General features: G+C 52.3%; 1 protein-coding gene across 3 annotated transcripts in view; it reads left to right on the top strand.

The window, feature by feature from the left end:
- The window catches only part of LOC139279967 (excitatory amino acid transporter 2-like), a 335,138-nt gene that overhangs the window by 28,946 nt on the left and 288,994 nt on the right, over positions 1 to 17,198 (top strand). The window lies entirely within an intron of this gene.

Raw genomic sequence — 17,198 nt, 5'->3', positions numbered from 1 at the left:
AGACACAGAGAGAGACATGGACAGAGACACAGAGAGAGACATGGACAGAAACACAGAGAGAGACACTGACAGAGACACAGAGAGAGACACTGACAGAAACACAGAGAGAGACACTGACAGAGACACAGAGAGAGACACTGACAGAAACACAGAGAGAGACACTGACAGAGACACAGAGAGAGACACTGACAGAGACACAGAGAGAGACACTGACAGAAACACAGAGAGAGACACTGACAGAGACACAGAGAGAGACACTGACAGAAACACAGAGAGACACTGACAGAAATACCTTCCCTTCACATAAAGATAGAACTTCTATTTTTTATTTGTTATTGATTGGTTGCTTATTACTTTGGTCTTGGTGCTTTAGGTGCAGGGTTTCTTCTATTTTTTATTTGTTAGTTAATGGCTTATTACTTTTTGTGCTTTGTTTAGTGCTTTAAATGCTTCCCACCCCCCGTCTCTGGCTGTGCCTGCACTGAACTTAACTCTAAGGTTTTTCAGAACTTACAAAAGTGGACACTTACTCCGTTCTAAGTTAGCTTGGAGTAAGTTTTCACTGCTGAAACTTGCAAAACAGGCCTAAGTGGCTGGACACACCCCCTTCTGGAAAAAAAACTGAACTAAAACAAAACTAAACTAACACACTAGAACTGGAGCAAACTAAATGCCGAGAATTGCGATTTCTAAGATACTCCAAACTTAACTAGTTGCTCCAAAAAAATTGGACCAACCCCACCAAAACTTGGGCCCAATGTATGCCTCAATAAGATCACCTCTCATTCTTCTGACCTCCAATGAGTACAGGCCCAAACCGCTCAACATTGCTTCATAAGACAACCCCTTCATCACTGGAATCAACTGAGTGAACCTTCCCTGAACAGCCTCCAATGCAAGTGTATCCCTCCTTAAATACAGAGACCAGAACTATACACAGTACTCCAGGTGTGACCTCACCAATACCCTGTACAGTTGTAACAGGACTTCTCTGCTTTTATACTGTATCCCCCTTGCAATAAAGGCCAACATTCCATTTGCCTTCCTGATTACTTGCTGTAACTTTTTGTGTTTCATGCACAAGGACCCCCAGGTCCCTCTGTACTGCAGCACTTTGCAACTTTTCTCCATTTAAATTATAACTTGCTTTTCTATTATTTCTGCCGAAGTGGATAACCTCACATTTTCCCACATTATACTCCATCTGCCAAAGGTTTGCCCACTCACTTAGCTTGTCTATATTCCTTTGCAGATTCTTTGTGTCTTCCTCGTCTCTCAGTGGAAATTGATCAGTGTTCTGCGAGGCGATGTCAGCACGGCCTCACGGATTGCGAACTGGGCCAACCTCCACTTGTGGGGCGGACATTAATGTGGATTTTTGGTCACCGGTCAGCTGGTTCTGCTTCGCAGTCACATGTTCCAGGCTGCCACCTTCTCAGTGCCGGGCTGCGGCCACACCACCTCGCACCCCTGGTGGCCCAGCGGAGGCCTTGAAATGGGTGTGCAGAGTTCATAAGTTTGCAGCGTGCCTCCGCTTTAACAGAAGTGGAGGGGCGTTGAAACACGTTAGCGCTCCCAAACCCGCCTGAGTAGTGCCCCTGAACCCGCCCCAAAGGGATCATAAGAATATAAGAAATAGGAGCAGGAGAAGGCCATTTGACCCCTCAAGCCTGCTCCACCATTCAATAAGATCATGGCTGATCTGATCATGGGCTCAGCTCCACTTCCCTGCCCGCTCCCCATAACCCTGTATTCCCTTATTGTTCAAAAATCTGTCTATCTCCACCTTAAATATATTCAATGACCCAGCCTCCACAGCTGTCTGGGGCAGAGAATTCCACAGATTTACAACCCTCTGAGAGAAGAAATTCCTCCTCATCTCAGTTCTAAATGGGCGACCCCTTATTCTGAGACTATGCCCCCTAGTTCTAGATTCCCCCACGAGGGGAAACATCCTCTCTGCATCCATCTTGTCGAGCCCCCTTAGTATCTTATATGTTTCAATAAGATTACCTCTCATTCCTCTAAACTCCAATGTGTATAGACCCAGCCTGCTCAACCTTTCTTCATAAGCCAACCCCTTCATCTCAGGAACCAACCTCGTGAACGTTCTCTGAACTGCCTCCAATGCAAGTATATCCCTCCTTAAATAAGAAGACCAAAACTGTTCGCAGTATTCTAGGTGTGGTCTCACCAATACCCTGTACAGTTGTAGCAGGACTTCACTGCTTTTATACTGTACCCCCCTTGCAATAAAGGCCAACATTCCATTTGCCTTCCTGATTACTTGCTGTACCTGCATACTAACTTTTTGTGTTTCATGCACAATGATCCCTCTGTATGGCAGCATTTTGTAAACTCTCTCCATTTAAGTAATAATTTGCTTTAAATTTTTCCTGGCAAAGTGGACAACCTCACACTTTCCCACATTATACTCCATCTGCCAAATGTTTGCCCATTCACTTAGCCTGTCAACATCCCTTTGCAGATTCTTGGTGTCCTCCTCACAACTTGCTTTCCCATCTTTGTTTCATCAGCAAACTTGGCTACATTACACTCGGTCCCTTCATCCAAGTCATTAATATAGATTGTAAATAGTTAAGGCCCCAGCACCTATCTCTATGGCACCCCACTAATTACCATTTGCCAACTGGAAAATGATCCATTTATCCTGACTCTCTGTTTTCTGTTAGTTAGCCAATCCTCTATCCATGCAAATATATTACCCCCAACCCCGTAAGCTCTTATCTTGTGCAGTGACCTTTTATATGGCACCTTATCGAATGCCTTCTGGAAATCCAAATATACCACATTCACTGGTTCCCCCTTATCCACCCTGCTCATTACATCCTCAAAGAGCTCCAGCAAATTTGCCAAACATGATTTCCCTTTCATAAAACCATACTGACTCTGCTTGACTGTATTATGCTTTTCCAAATGTCCTGCTACTGCTTCCTTAATAATGGACTCTAGCATTTTCCCAATGACAGATGTTAGGCTAACTGGTCTATAGTTTCCTGCTTTCTGTCTGCCTCCTTGCTTAAATAGGGGCGTTACTTTTGCGGTTTTCGAATCTAAAACCGTTCCAGGGAATTTAGGTAGAGTACAACCAATGCATCCACAATCTCTGCTGCTACTTCTTTTAAGGCCCTAGGATACAGCCCATCAGGTCCAGGGGACTTGTCCACCTTTAACCCCATTATTTTACTGAGTACCTTTTCTTTAGTGATAGTCATTATTTTAAGTTCCCCCCTCCCTATAGCCCTTTGATTATATAATCCTGTTCCCCATTATTAATTCCCCAGTCTCATCCTCTAAGGGACCAATGTTTACTTTAGCCACTCAGTTCCTTTTTATATACCTGTAGAAGCTCTTATTATCTGTTTTTCTATTTCTTGCTAATTTACTCTCATAATCTATCTTCCCTCTCTTTATAATATTTTTATTTGACTTTTGCTGGTTTTTAAAAATGTCCCAATCCTCTGGCCTCCCACTAACCTTGGCCACATTGTATGCCATTGTTTTCAATTTGATACCATCCTTTACTTCCTTAGTTAGCCCGGATGGTTCTCCCTTCTCTTAAAGCCTTTGCTTCTCACTGGAATATATTTTTGTTGAGAGTTTTGAAATATCTCCTTAAATGCCTGCCACTGCTCATCAACCATCCCATACTTTGGTCTATTTTCCCAACCCACTTTAGCCAACTCTACTTTCATACCTTTATAGTCTCCTTTATTTAAGCTTAGGACCCTGATTTGAGACCCAACTTTCTCACCCTCCAACTGATTTGAAATTCAACCATGCTATGATCACTCTTTCCTAGAGGATCCTTTTCCAGGAGATCAATTATTAATCCTGCCTCATTACACAGTACCAGATCTAAGATAGCCTGCTCCCTGGTTGGTTTCACAATGTACTGTCCAAGGAAACCATCCCGGATGCACTCTATGAACTCTTTCTCAAGGCTACCCTGGCCAATTTGATACATGCAATGAATATGAATATTAAAATCGCCCATGATTATTGCCGTTCCTTTCTTTCTAGCCTTCATTATTTCTTGATTTATACTCTGTCCAACAGCGTAGCTACTGTTAGGGGGTCTATAGACCACTCCCACCAGTGACTTTTTCCGCTTATTTTTCCTTATCTCCACCCAAACTGATTCTACATCTTGATCTTCTGCGCCAATATCATTTCTCACTACTGCACTGATCTCATCCTTTATTAACAGAGTTACCCCACCTCCTTTTCCTTTCTGTCTATCCTTCCGGATTGTCAGATACCCCTGAATATTCAGTTCCCAGCCTTGGCCACCTTGCAACCACGTCCCTGTAATGGCTATCAGATCATAGCCATTTATATCTATTTGTGCCGACAACTCATCTATCTTGTTATGAATGCTGACTGCATTCAGATAAAGAGCTTTGAATTTTGTCTTTTTATCCATTTTTCCCTGCTTTTATCTCACTTTCTGATACACTAATATTTTATACATTCGGTCCCTTCCTGTCACTCTGGTTATCATTACTCCTATCACTACCCTGCTCTATTGCCTTCTCCTTTCTCTTTGACTTTTTAAATTTATGCTCACCTGAACCCTCCCCCTACCTATTTAGTTTAAAGCCCCCTCTACAGCTCGTTATTTTGATTTGCCAGGACACTAGTCCCAGCACAGTTCAAGTGGAGCCTGACCAATGGTACTACACCCTCTTACCCCAGTACTGGTGCCAGTACCCCATACATCAAAACCCATTTCTCCCACACCAGTTTTTGAGCCATGCATTCATCTCTCTGATCTTAGTTATTTACACTATGCAAATTTGCTCGTGGCTCAGAGGGGGGGAGCGGGAGACTGGGGGCGAGAGAGACTGGGGGGGGACAGAGACTGGGGGTAAGAGAGGGACAGGAGGGTAGAGAGAGACTGGGGGTGGAGGCAGAGAGACTGTGAGGGAAGAGAGAGACTGGGGGGGGGCACAAGAAACTGGGGGGGGGAGAGATACAGGGCTGGGGGAGAGAGAGACTGGGGGGTGAGAGAGACTGGGGGGCAGAGAGACTGGGGAGGCAGAGAGACTGTGGGGAGAGAGACTGTGGGGAGAGAGACTGGGGGGAGAGAGACTGGGGGGCAGAGAGACTGGGGGGGAGAGAGACTGGGGGGCAGAGAGACTGGGGAGGCAGAGAGACTGTGGGGAGAGAGACTGTGGGGAGAGAGACTGGGGGGGAGAGAGACTGGGGAGGCAGAGAGACTGTGGGGAGAGAGACCGTGGGGAGAGAGACTGGTGGGGCGCTGGGAGACTGGGGGAGCAGGAAGACTGGGGGGGGGGGAGAGACTGGGGTGGGGAAAGACTGGAGGCGAGAGAGAGACTGGGGGGAGAGAGAGACTTGGGAGGGAGAGAGACTGGGAGGGGCGGAAGAGACAGAGACTGAGGGGTGAGAGAGACTGGGGGGAGAGAGAGACTGAGCGGGGGAGAGAGAGACTGAGGGGTGGAGAGAGAGACTGGGGCGAGAGAGACTTGGGGGTGGGGGGAGAGACTGGGGGGTGGAGAGAGAGACTGGGGGGGAGAGAGACTGGGGGGGAGAGAGTGACTAAGGGAGTGGGGGAGAGTGATTGGGGGGGGGAAGAGAGAAATTGGGGGGGAAGTCAGCGACGGGGGGGGGAAGAGAGTGACTGGGGAGAAGAGAGCGACTGGGGTGGAGGTAGAGATTTGGGGGTGAGAGAGAGACTGAGTGGGGCAGAGAGACTGGGGGAGGAGAGAGACTGGGGAGGATAGAGACTGGTGTGGGGGAGAGACTAGTGGGAGAGAGAGACTCGGGAGGGGAGAGAGACAGTCAGGAAAGAGAGAGACTGCGGGGGAGAGAGAAACTGGGGGGAGTCGGTGGTGAGATAGAGAGACTGGGGGAGAGATAGAGCGAATGGGGAAGAGAGAGAGCGACTAGGGGAGAGAAAGAGAGACTAGGGAGAGTGAGAAAGACTGGGGAGAGAGAGAGAAAGACTGGGGAGAGAGAGAATGGGGAGAGAGAGAGAGACTGGGGAAAGAGAGAGAGCCTGGGGTGAGGGACGGACTGGGAAGAGAGAGAGACTGGGGAGAGAGAGACGGGAGGGTGGCAGAGAGACTTGGGAGAGAGAGAGAGAGACTGGGGGAAGAGAGAGGTTGGGGCAGAGCGAGAGAGACTGGGGGGGAGGGAGAGAGAGACTGGAGGGGTAGAGAGAGACTGGGGGGAGAGTGAGACTGGGGGTGGGGGAGAGAGAGACTGGAGGGGGAGAAACTGGGGGATGGAGAGAGAGCGTGGGGGATGAGACAGACTGGGGGAAGAGAGAGACTGGGGAGGAGAGAGAGACTGGGGGGGGACATAGAAACATAGAAACATAGCAAATAGGTGCAGGAGTAGGCCGTTTGGCCTTTGAGCCTGCACCTGCATGGCTGATCATGCAACTTCAGTACCCCATTCCTGCTTTCTCTCCATACCCCTTGATCCCTTTAGCCATAAGGGCCACATGTAACTCCCTTTTGAATATATCTAACGAACTGGCCTCAACAACTTTCTGTGGTAAAGAATTCCACATTCTCACAATTCTCTGAGTGAAGAAGTTTCTCCTCATCTCAGTCCTAAGTGGCTTACCCCTTATCCTTAGACTGTGACCCCTGGTTCTGGACTTCCCCAACATCAGGGACATTCTTCCTGCATCTAACCTGTCCAGTCCCATCAGAATTTTACATGTTTCTATGAGATCCCCTCTCATTCGTCTAAATTCCAGTGAATATAAGCCTCGTCGATCCAGTCTTTCTTCATATGTCAGTCCTATCATCCCGGGAATCAGTCTGGTGAACCTTCGCTGCATTCCCTCAATAGCAAGAATGTCCTTCCTCAGATTAGGAGACCAAAACCGTACACAATATTCAAGGTGTGGCCTCTACAAGGCCTTATACAACTGCAGTAAGACCTCCCTGCTCCTATACTCAAATCCTCTCGCTATGAAGGCCAACATGCCATTTGCCATCTTCACCGGCTGCTGTACCTGCATGCCAACCTTCAATGATTGATGTACCATGACACCAGCTCTCGTTGCATCCCTCCTTTTCCTAATCTGTCACCATTCAGATAATATTCTGCCTTCGTGTTTTTGTCACCAAAATGGATAAACTCACATTTATCTACATTATACTGCATCTGCCATGCATTTGCCCACTCACCTAATCTGTCCAAGTCACCCTGCAGCCTCTTAGCATTCACCTCACAGCTCACACTGCCACCCAGCAAATATGGAGATATTACATTCAATTCCTTCGTCTAAATCATTAATGTATATTTTAAATAGCTGGGGTCCCAGCACTGAACCTTGCGACTGGGTGGCGCAGCGGGGAGAGTGAGACTGGGGGCAGGGGAGAGACTGGGGGGTAGAGAGAGTGACTGGGGGTTAGAGATTGGGGAGTAGAGAGAGACTGGGGTGGGGGAAGGAGAGAGACTGGGGGTGGAGAGAAAGAGACTGGGAGATGGGGAGAGAGACTGGTGTGGGAGAGTGTTATGTATGCAATAACTCAATAGGCTTAGTACCGTGAACTCAGTCAGGTGCGACCTGACTACTTTATTAGCTCTCAAAGTGAGGATTAAACATGGAGGCTTTCTTTATATACAAGAGCTGCACGTGTGTGTCTGTGACCCAATGACCTCCGAAGGTCGCTCCCCCTGGTGGCAGGTAAACCTAGGTATACATACATTGCATCATTCCCCCCCCCCAAGATCTTGGTATCAGTCCTATTTACAAATTGAGACGGTCCGGGGCTTTCCGCTCCCTAGTTGATCGTCTCAGTTTAAATTTCTGATTTGGGTGAGCTCTCTGAGTCATTCATGACTTGAGGCTGGGTAGCCGATCTAATGGAAGAGGCAGTGTCCATGTCGGGGATTCAAGGTCTAGATTCATTGACAACAGCAGGGTCTTCTGATGGCTGAATATGAATCGGTTGGTCATTGATGGTGTCTTCTTCAAGCTGTTCCAGTTCGTCTGTGTGCCGCAATTTGTCTGATCAATGTGCCTCCTGCATGTTTGCCCTTTAGTGAGCCTGACAATAAGAACCCTGTTACCCTCCTTGCCGTAACAGTGCCAGTGACCCACTTGGGGCCTTGACCATAATTTAGCACATACACGGGATCATTAATAGAGATGTCGCGTGACACGGCAGTGCGATCATGATACCACTGTGGATGTTGACGTCTGTTTTCGACGTGATCGTTAAGATCAGAGTGGACAAGCGAGAACCTGGTCTTGAGACCGCTCTTCATCAACAGCTCAGCAGGGAGGACCCCAGTAAGTGTGTGGGGTCTCGTCCTGTAACTAAGCAGTATGCGTTACAAGCAAGTCTGCAAAGAACCATGAGTTAACCGTTTCAGGCTCTGATTGATGGTTTGCTGCGCTTGACCATTGCACAAGGATTTGATTGGTGCTGACCTTATGTGCTTGATACCATTGAGTCTCATAAACTCTTGAAACTCCAAACTCGTGAAGCACGATCCGTTGTCGCTTACAATGATGTCGGGCAGGCCATGAGTGGCGAACATGGCACGAAGGCTCTCAATGGTGGCTGTGGATGTGTTGGATGACATGATTACACATTCTATCCATTTGGAATACACATCCACCACCATCAAAAGCATTTTGCCCAGGAAAGGACCCACATAGTCGATGTGGATCCTTGACCATGGTTTGGATGGCCATGACCACAGACTTAGCGGAGATTCCACTGGTGCATTGCTTAACTGCATGCAAGTGTTGCACTGATGCACACATGACTTCAAATCAGATTCAATGGCCGGCCACCAAACGTGAGACCTGGCAATGCCTTCATCATCACATTACCGGGATGGGTACTGTATAAATCCTGTACAAATCTCTCCCTGCCTTTCTTGGGCAGAAGAACATGATTACCCCACAGCAAACAATCAGATTGAATTAATAGTTCGTCTTTGCGACGGTTGTAAGGTTTGGTCTCATCACACACTTCCCTGGGAATGGCCGACCAATCACCACTTAGGACACAATGTTTTACAACTGATAAGATCGGAACCTAGCTGGTCCAGGTGCTACCTTGTTGAGCAGTGACAGGCGATCCTTCATCTCAAAGGCATCCATGACCAACAGTCGGTCAGTGGGCTGTGGCATTTCCACCTCCGGCGTGGGCAACGGTAAATGGCTCAATACATCGGCACCAATCTCGGTGCCAGGTCTATGGTGAATGAAATAATCATAGGCAGATAATGTCAGCGCCCACCTCTGGATGCGGGACGGTGCGTTGGTATTGATACCTCTATGCTCTGAAAACAAAGATATGAGCGGCTTGTGATCGTTTCAAGCTCGAAACAAAGCCCAAACAGATACTGGTGCATCTTTTTAACCCCATATATGCAGGCTAAAGCTTCTTTCTCTACCATGCCATGGGCTCTTTCCACTTTCGACATGCTTCTCGACGCGTACGCAAAGGGTTGTAGTTTGCCCGATTCATTGGAGCACGCAACCAACCCCATGCGATGAAGCGTCACAGGCCAATACTAAACGCTTGCACGGGTCATAATGTACCAGCAATTTGTTGAAACAAATCAGATTTCTAGCTTTCTCGAAGGGCCTGTCTTGAGATACACCCCAAACCCAGTTGTCGCCTTTTCTGAGCAGCATGTGCAGTGGCTCTAATAATGTGCTCAATTTAGGGAAGAAATTACCAAAGCAGTTGAGAATACCAAGGAACGAATGCAACTCCGTCACACTCTGGGGTCTGGGTGCATTTTTGATGGCCTCTCTTTTCGAGTCCGTAGGCCTGATGCCATCTGCAGCAATCTTCCTTCCCAGGAATTCGACTTCCAGTGCCATAAAGATGGACTTTGAACGTTTCAGCCTGAGCCCCACTTTGTCCAGATGACGTAGAACCACTTCCAGGTTGTGCAGGTGTTCGGCAGTGTCACGATCTGTGACCAGAATATCGTCTTGGAACACCACGGTTCTGGGGATGGACTTCAGTAAACACTCCATGTTTCTTTGAAATATGGCTGCAGCCGAGCGAAATCCGAAAGGACACCTGTTGTAAATGAACAGCCCTTTATGTGTATTGATGCACATAAGTTTCGTCGACGATTCGACAAGCTCCTGTGTCATATAGGCCGACGTCAGATCCAATTTGGTGAACGACTTTCCCTCGGCAAGCGTAGCAAACAGGTCATCCGGCTTTGGTAATGGGTGCTGATCCTGTTTCAAAACTCGGTTGATCGTAACCTTGTAGTCTCCACAAATCCTGACAGTGCCATCACTCTTCAGCACAGGAACAATGGGATTAGCCCATTCGTTAAATTCAACCGGTGAAATGACCCCTTCACGTTGGAGTCTGTCCAGTTCAATTTCGACCTTCTCCCTCATCATGTATGGGACCGCCCGGGCTTTGTGATGGACGGGTCTTGCGTCCGAGTCCAGGTGGATCTGCACCTTGGCTCCCATGAAGTTGCCGATGCCCGGTTCAAACAGCGAGGGATATTTGCTCAGCACTTGAGCACATGAAGCGTCATCCACTGATGACAAAGCTTTAATATCGTTCCAGTTCCACTTTATCTTTTTGAGCCAACTCCTGCCGAATAGCGTTGAACCATTGCCTGGAACAATCCACAGCGATAGTTCATGAACCACCCCATCGTATGACAACTTGACTGCTACACTGCCAATCACTGGTATGAGCTCTTTGGTGTAGGTGCACAATTTTGCATTTACTGGACTCAGCTTGGGTTTCACGGCCTCGGTGTCGAACAGCTTTTCGAAAGTCCTCTGGCTCATAATTGACTGACTCGTACCGTGTCTAATTCCATAGATACCGGCACGCCGTTCAATTTTACTTCAATCATTATCAGTTGGCTCTTTGTCAGGAACGAATGTACACTATACACTTCCTCCTTGGGTATCTCGGGTTGCATTGCCAGATCCGCTCTGGATCGGTCATCATCATCCACGTGGTGTGTCGCAGCATGCTTGCTGAGCTGCGGACACATCCGCTGAAGGTGCCCCATTTTCGCACAGCCTCTACAAATGTACTGCCTGAAACGGCACTGATGAGGCCAATGATTGCCCTCACAATGCCAACCAGGTGAAATCGGATTCGCGCCCAATGGTGGACTTCGAGTAGCTACACAGTCGGTAGGTCCTGCCAGGAGCAGCTCTGCCAACCGAAGACACAATCTGGTGCACAGTACTTGCCGTGGAGTTCCAACTCTGCGAAGATATCTGCTTTGTACTATCGACCGTGGTCAGGCAAGCCTGGGCAATCGTGATGGCCCTGCTCAGATCCAGCGTCTCCGCAGCCAGCAGCTACAGCAGGATCACCTCGTGGTTTATGCCTATTACAAAGACGTCGCTCAGCATGTCTTCCAACGCGGTTCCAAACTTACACGGCCCAACGAGACGTTTCAGATCAGCAACAAATTCCGCCACGTCCTGGCCCTAAGAACGAACATGCTTGTAAAAGCGATATCTCGAGATAATGATGCCTTCTTTAGGTTTGAGATGGTCCCGAATCAGAGCACACAAGTCCTCATAGGTCTTTTCCATTGGACGTGCAGGTGAGAGCAGATTCTTTGTGAGGCCATAGATTTTTGGACCACAAACCGTGAGGAAAACCTCCGTGCGCCCAACTGCGTCAGCATCTTCATCCATCTTGTTGGCCACGAAGTACTGGTCGAGATGATCTGTAAAATCCTCCCAGTCTTCTCCCTCCACGAATCGCTCCAGGATTCCAATGGTGCTAATTTGTTTTGTGTGTGTGAAAGTTCATATTGTGCCTCGTCGCCAAATGTTGCGTCTACAATAACTCAATAGGCTTAATTCCGTGAACTGAATCAGGTGCGACCTGGCTACTTTATTAGCTCTCAAAGTGAGGATTAAACATCGAGGCTTTCTTCCTACACAAGGGCTGCATGTGTGTGTCTAAGGCCCAATGACCTCCGGTGGCAGGTAAACCCAGGCACACATACATTACAGAGAGAGAGACTGGTGTGGGAGAGAGAGACTGGGGCGGGAGAGAGAGAGAGACTGGGTTAGGGAGAGAGACAGGTCGGGGGGAGTTAGAGATTGTGGGGAGAGAGAGAGAGACTGGGGTGGGGTGAAAGATGGGGAGGGGTTGGAGAGAGAGACTGGGGTGGGAGCGAGCGAGATACTGGGGAGGTGAGAGAGAGGCTGGGGGGAGAGAGAGAGTCTGGGGGGGAGAGAGTCTGAGGTGAGAGAGAGACTGGGGGGAGAGGGAGTCTGGGGGGAGAGAGAGACTGGGGGAGAGAGAGACTGGGGGGAGAGAGAGACTGGGGGTAAAGAGAGATGGAGAGAGAGAGACTGGGGGGAGAGAGAGTCTGGGGGAGAAAGAGAGATGGGGAGAGAGAGACTGGGGGAGAGAGAGTCTGGAGGGGAAAGAGAGATGGAGAGAGAGAGACTGGGGGGAGAGAGAGTCTGGGGGAGAAAGAGAGATGGGGGAGAGAGAGTCTGGGGGGAGAGAGAGACTGGGGGAGAGAGAGACTGGGGGGAGAGAGAGACTGGGGGGAGAGAGAGGCTGGGGGAGAAAGAGAGATGGGGGAGAGAGACTGGGGGGAGAGAGAGTCTGGGGGAGAAAGAGAGATGGAGAGAGAGACGGGGGAGAGAGAGAGATGGGGAAGGGAGAGAGATGGTGGAGAGAGAGAGAGATGGGGAGGGAGAGAGAGACTTGGGGGAAAGAGAGTCTGGGGGGTAGAGAGAGTGACTGGGAGTGGAGAGAGAGACTGGGGGGTAGAGAGAGAGACTGGGGGGGAAAGAGAGAGCGAGAGAGAGACTGGGGGAGAGAGAGTCTGGGGGAGAAAGAGAGATGGGGGAGAGAGAGACTGGGGGGAGAGAGAGACTGGGGGGTAGAGAGAGAGACTGGGGGGGAGAGAGAGACTGGGGGTGGAGGAGAGAGAGACTGGGGGGGAGAGAGAGACTGAGGGGAGGGGGAGACTGGGCGGAGAGTGAGAGACAGTGGGGGTGAGAGAGAGACTGTAGGGGAGAGAGAGACTGCGGGGGGGATGGGAGAGAGTCTGAGGGGGGAGAGAGACTGGGCGGGGAGAGAGACTGGGGCAGAGAGAGAGAGAGATTAGGGGAGAGGAAGAGACCGGGGAAGATAAGAGAGACTGGGGGAGAGAGACTGGTGGAGAGAGAGACTGGGGGAGGGAGAGAGACTGGGAGGGGGGAAGAGACTGGGGGGGTAGAGAGAGACTGGGGGAGAGAGAGGCTGGGGAGAGAGAGACTGGGGAGAGAGAGGCTGCGTGGGGGAAAGAGAGAGACTGGGGGGAGAGAGAGACTAGAGGGGAGAGAGACTGGGATGGTGGGGGGAGAGAGACTGGGGGTGGGGAGAGAGAGAGAGTCTTGGGAGAGAAAGAGACTGTGAGGGGAGAGAATGACTGGGGGGAGAGCGAGGTTGGGGGTTGGAGACAGAGACTGGGGTGGGGAGAGAGAGACTGGGGTGGGGAGAGAGAGCGTGGGCTGAGGAGAGAGACTCGGGGGGTGGGGTGGGGAGAGAGAGAGAGACTGGGGGGGAGAGGGAGACTGTGGGGGAGAGAGAGAGACTGGGAGGGAGAGAGAGACTGAGGGGTAGAGAGAGAGACTGGGGGGAAGAGAGAAACTGGGGGTTGAGAGAGAGACTGGGGTGAGAGAGAGACTGGGGGAGGGGGGAGAGAGACTGGGGGTGGGGGAGAGAGAGACTGGGGGGTGAGAGAGACTGGGTGGGGTGAGAGAGACTGGGGGTGTGAGAGAGTCAATGTTGGTGAGAGAGACTGTGGGGAGGACAGAGTGACTGGGGCAGATAGTCTATGGGGCAGAGAGACTGGAGGGGGGGAGAGACTGGGGGAAGAGACTGGGGGGGGACAGACTAGGGGGGAGCGAGAGATTGCAGGGAGAGAGACAAGGGGGAGAGAGAGAAACTGTGGGGGAGAGAGACTGGAGGGAGAGAGAGACTGGGGGAGAGAAAGAGACTTGGAGGGAGAGGGAGAATGGGGGTGAGGGAGAGACTGGCAGGGGAGGGGGAGAGAGACTGGGGCGAGAGAGAGAGAGACTGGGGGAGAGGGAGAGACTGGGGGAAGAGAAGAAAGACTGGGAGGGAGAGAGACTGGGGGAGAGAGAGACTGGGGGAGGGAGAGAGACAGGGGGGGAAGAGAGACTGGGCGAGGGAGAGAGACTGGGGCAGAGAGAGACTGGGGGAGGGAGAGAGACTGGGGTGAGAGAGACTGGGAGGGGGGAGTGAGACTGTGGGGGGAGAGAGAGACTGGGGAAGGGGGAGAGAGACCGGTGGGGGGAGAGAGACCCGGGAGGGGGTCGGGGAGAGAGACTGGGTGGGGGGGGGGGTGAGAGAGAGACTGGGGTGGGGGAGAGAGACTGGTTGGAGAGAGAGACTGGGGGAGAGAGAGAGCGACTGGGGTGGGGAGGGAGAGACTGGGCTGGGGAGAGAGACTGTGGGAGGGGCCGACGAGCGAGAGAGAGAGAGAGAGAGAGAGAGACTGGAGGGGGAGAGAGTAACTGCGGGGGAAGTCAGAGAGGCTGGGGGGAGTGAGAGAGGCTGGGGTGGGGAGAGAGAGACTGGGGTAGGGAGAGAGAGACTGTTGCGTGGAGCAAGAGACTGGGGGGATAGAGAGAGAGACTGCGAGCGGGAGAGAGAAAGACTGGGCGGGGGGGTGGTGGGTTGGAGAGAGAGACTTGGGGGTAGAGAGACTGGGGGAGAAGCGAGAGACTGGGGGTGAGACAAATGGGAGAGAGAGAGACTGGGGAGTGAGAGGGAGACTGGAGGGGGTGAGAGAGACTGGGGTGGGGAGAGAGAGCGTGGGCTGAGGAGAGAGACTCGGGGGAGAGAGAGAGACTGGGAGGGAGAGAGAGACTGAGGGGTAGAGAGAGAGACTGGGGGGAAGAGAGAAACTGGGGGTTGAGAGAGAGACTGGGGCGAGAGAGAGACTGGGGGGTGGAGAGAGACTGGGGGGGAGAGGGAGACTGGGGGGTGAGAGAGACTGGGTGGGGTGAGAGAGACTGGGGGTGTGGGAGAGTGACTGGGGCAGATAGTCTATGGGGCAGAGAGATTGGAGGGGGGGAGAGACTGGGGGGAAGAGACTGGGGGGGGACAGACTAGGGGGAGCGAGAGACTGCAGGGAGAGAGACAAGGGGGAGAGAGAGAGACTGTGGAGGAGAGAGACTGGAGGGAGTGAGAGAGACTGGGGGAGAGAGAGAGACTAGGAGGGAGAGGGAGAATGGGGGTGAGGGAGAGACTGGCGGGGGAGGGGGAGAGAGACTGGGGCGAGAGAGAGAGAGAGAGACTGGGGGAGAGGGAGAGACTGGGGGAAGAGAAGAGAGACTGGTAGGGAGAGAGACTGGGGGAGAGAGAGACTGGGGGAGGGAAAGAGACTGGGGGGAGAGAGAGACTGGGGAAGGGGGAGAGAGACTGGAGTGGGGGAGAGAGACTGGTTGGAGAGAGAGACTGGGGGAGAGAGAGAGACTGGAGTGGGGAGGGAGAGACTGGGCTGGGGAGAGAGACTGGGGGAGGGGCCGACGAGCGAGAGAGAGAGAGAGAGAGAGACTGGAGGGGGAGAGAGTAACTGCGGGGGGAGTCAGGGAGGCTGGGGGGAGTGAGAGAGGCTGGGGTGGGGAGAGAGAGACTGGGGTGGGGAGAGAGAGACTGTTGCGTGGAGCAAGAGACTGGGGGGATAGAGAGAGAGACTGCGAGCGGGAGAGAGAGAAACTGGGCGGGGGGGTGGTGGATTGGAGAGAGAGACTTGGGGGTAGAGAGACTGGGGAGAAGCGAGAGACTGGGGGTGAGACAAATGGGAGAGAGAGAGACTGGGGGGTGAGAGGGAGACTGGAGGGGGTGAGAGAGACTGGGGGGGGTGAGGGAATCAGGGTGGGGTGAGAGAGACTGGGGGGGGGAGAAGAGAGACTGGGAGGGAGGGAGAGACTGGGAGGAGGGAGAGACTGGGCGGAGAGCGAGAGACTGTTGGGGAGAGAGAGAGAGACTGGGAGGGAGAGAGAGACTGGGTGGTAGAGAGAGAGAGACTGGGGGGAGAGAGAGACTGGGGTGAGAGAGAGAGACTGGGGGGGAGAGAGAAACTGGGGGTGGGAGAGAGACTGGGGGTGAGAGAGACTGGGTGGGGTGAGAGAGACTGGGGGCGTGAGAGAGTCAGGGGGGGTGAGAGAGACTGTGGGGAGGGCAGAGTTATTGGGGCAGATAGTCTATGGGGCAGAGAGACTGGAGGAGAGGGAGAGACTGGGGGAAGTGACTGGGGGGGGACAGACTAGCGGGGGGCGAGAGATTGCAGGGAGAGAGACATGGGAGAGACAGAGAGACTGTGGGAGAGAGAGACTGGAGGGAGAGAGAGACTGGGGCAGAGAGAGAGACTAGGAGGGAGAGGGAGAATGGGGGTGAGGGAGAGACTAGCGGGGGAGGGAGTGAGACTGGGGCGAGAGAGAGAGAGAGACTGGGTGAGAGGGAGAGATTGGGGGAAAAGAAGAGAGACTGGTAGGGAGAGAGACTGGGGGAGAGAGAGACTGGGGGAGGGAGAGAGACTGGGGGAGAGAGACTGGGCGAGGGAGAGAGATTGGGGGGGTGGGGGGGGAGTGAGACCAGAGGGGAGGGGGGGGTGGTGGGGGAGAGAGACTGGGGGTGGGGGGGGAGAGAGACTGGTTTGGAGAGAGAGACTGGAGGAGAGTGGGAGGGGGGAAGAGACTGTGGGGGGCAGAGAGACTGGGGAGAGAGAGAGAAACTGTGGGGGGAGAGAGAGACTGGGGTGGGGAGGGAGAGACTGGGCTGGGGAGAGAGACTGAAGGAGGGGGCGGCGAGCGAGAGAGAGAGAGAGAGAGACTGGAGGGGGAGAGAGTAACTGCGGGGGGAGTGAGGGAGGCTAGGGGGAGTGAGAGAGACTGGGGTGGGGAGAGAGAGACTGGGGTGGGGAGAGAGAGGTTGTTGCGTGGAGCGAGAGACTGGGGGGATAGAGAGAGAGACTGTGAGCGGGAGAGAGAGAGACTGGGCGGGGGGTTGGTGGGTTGGAGAGAGAGACTTGGGGGTAGAGAGACTGGGGGAGAAGCGAGAGACTGGGGGTGAGACAAAGGGGAGAGAGAGAGAGACTGGGGGTGAGAGGGAGACTGTAGGGGGTGGGAGAGAGAGACTGAGGGAGCAGAGAGAGACTCAGGGGATAGAGAGAGACTG

This window comes from Pristiophorus japonicus, chromosome 14 (genome assembly GCF_044704955.1).
Source record: "Pristiophorus japonicus isolate sPriJap1 chromosome 14, sPriJap1.hap1, whole genome shotgun sequence".
Taxonomy (NCBI): domain Eukaryota; kingdom Metazoa; phylum Chordata; class Chondrichthyes; family Pristiophoridae; genus Pristiophorus; species Pristiophorus japonicus.
The sequence above is the reverse complement of the archived record's forward strand: the minus strand, read 5'-3'. Positions and strand labels throughout refer to the sequence as shown.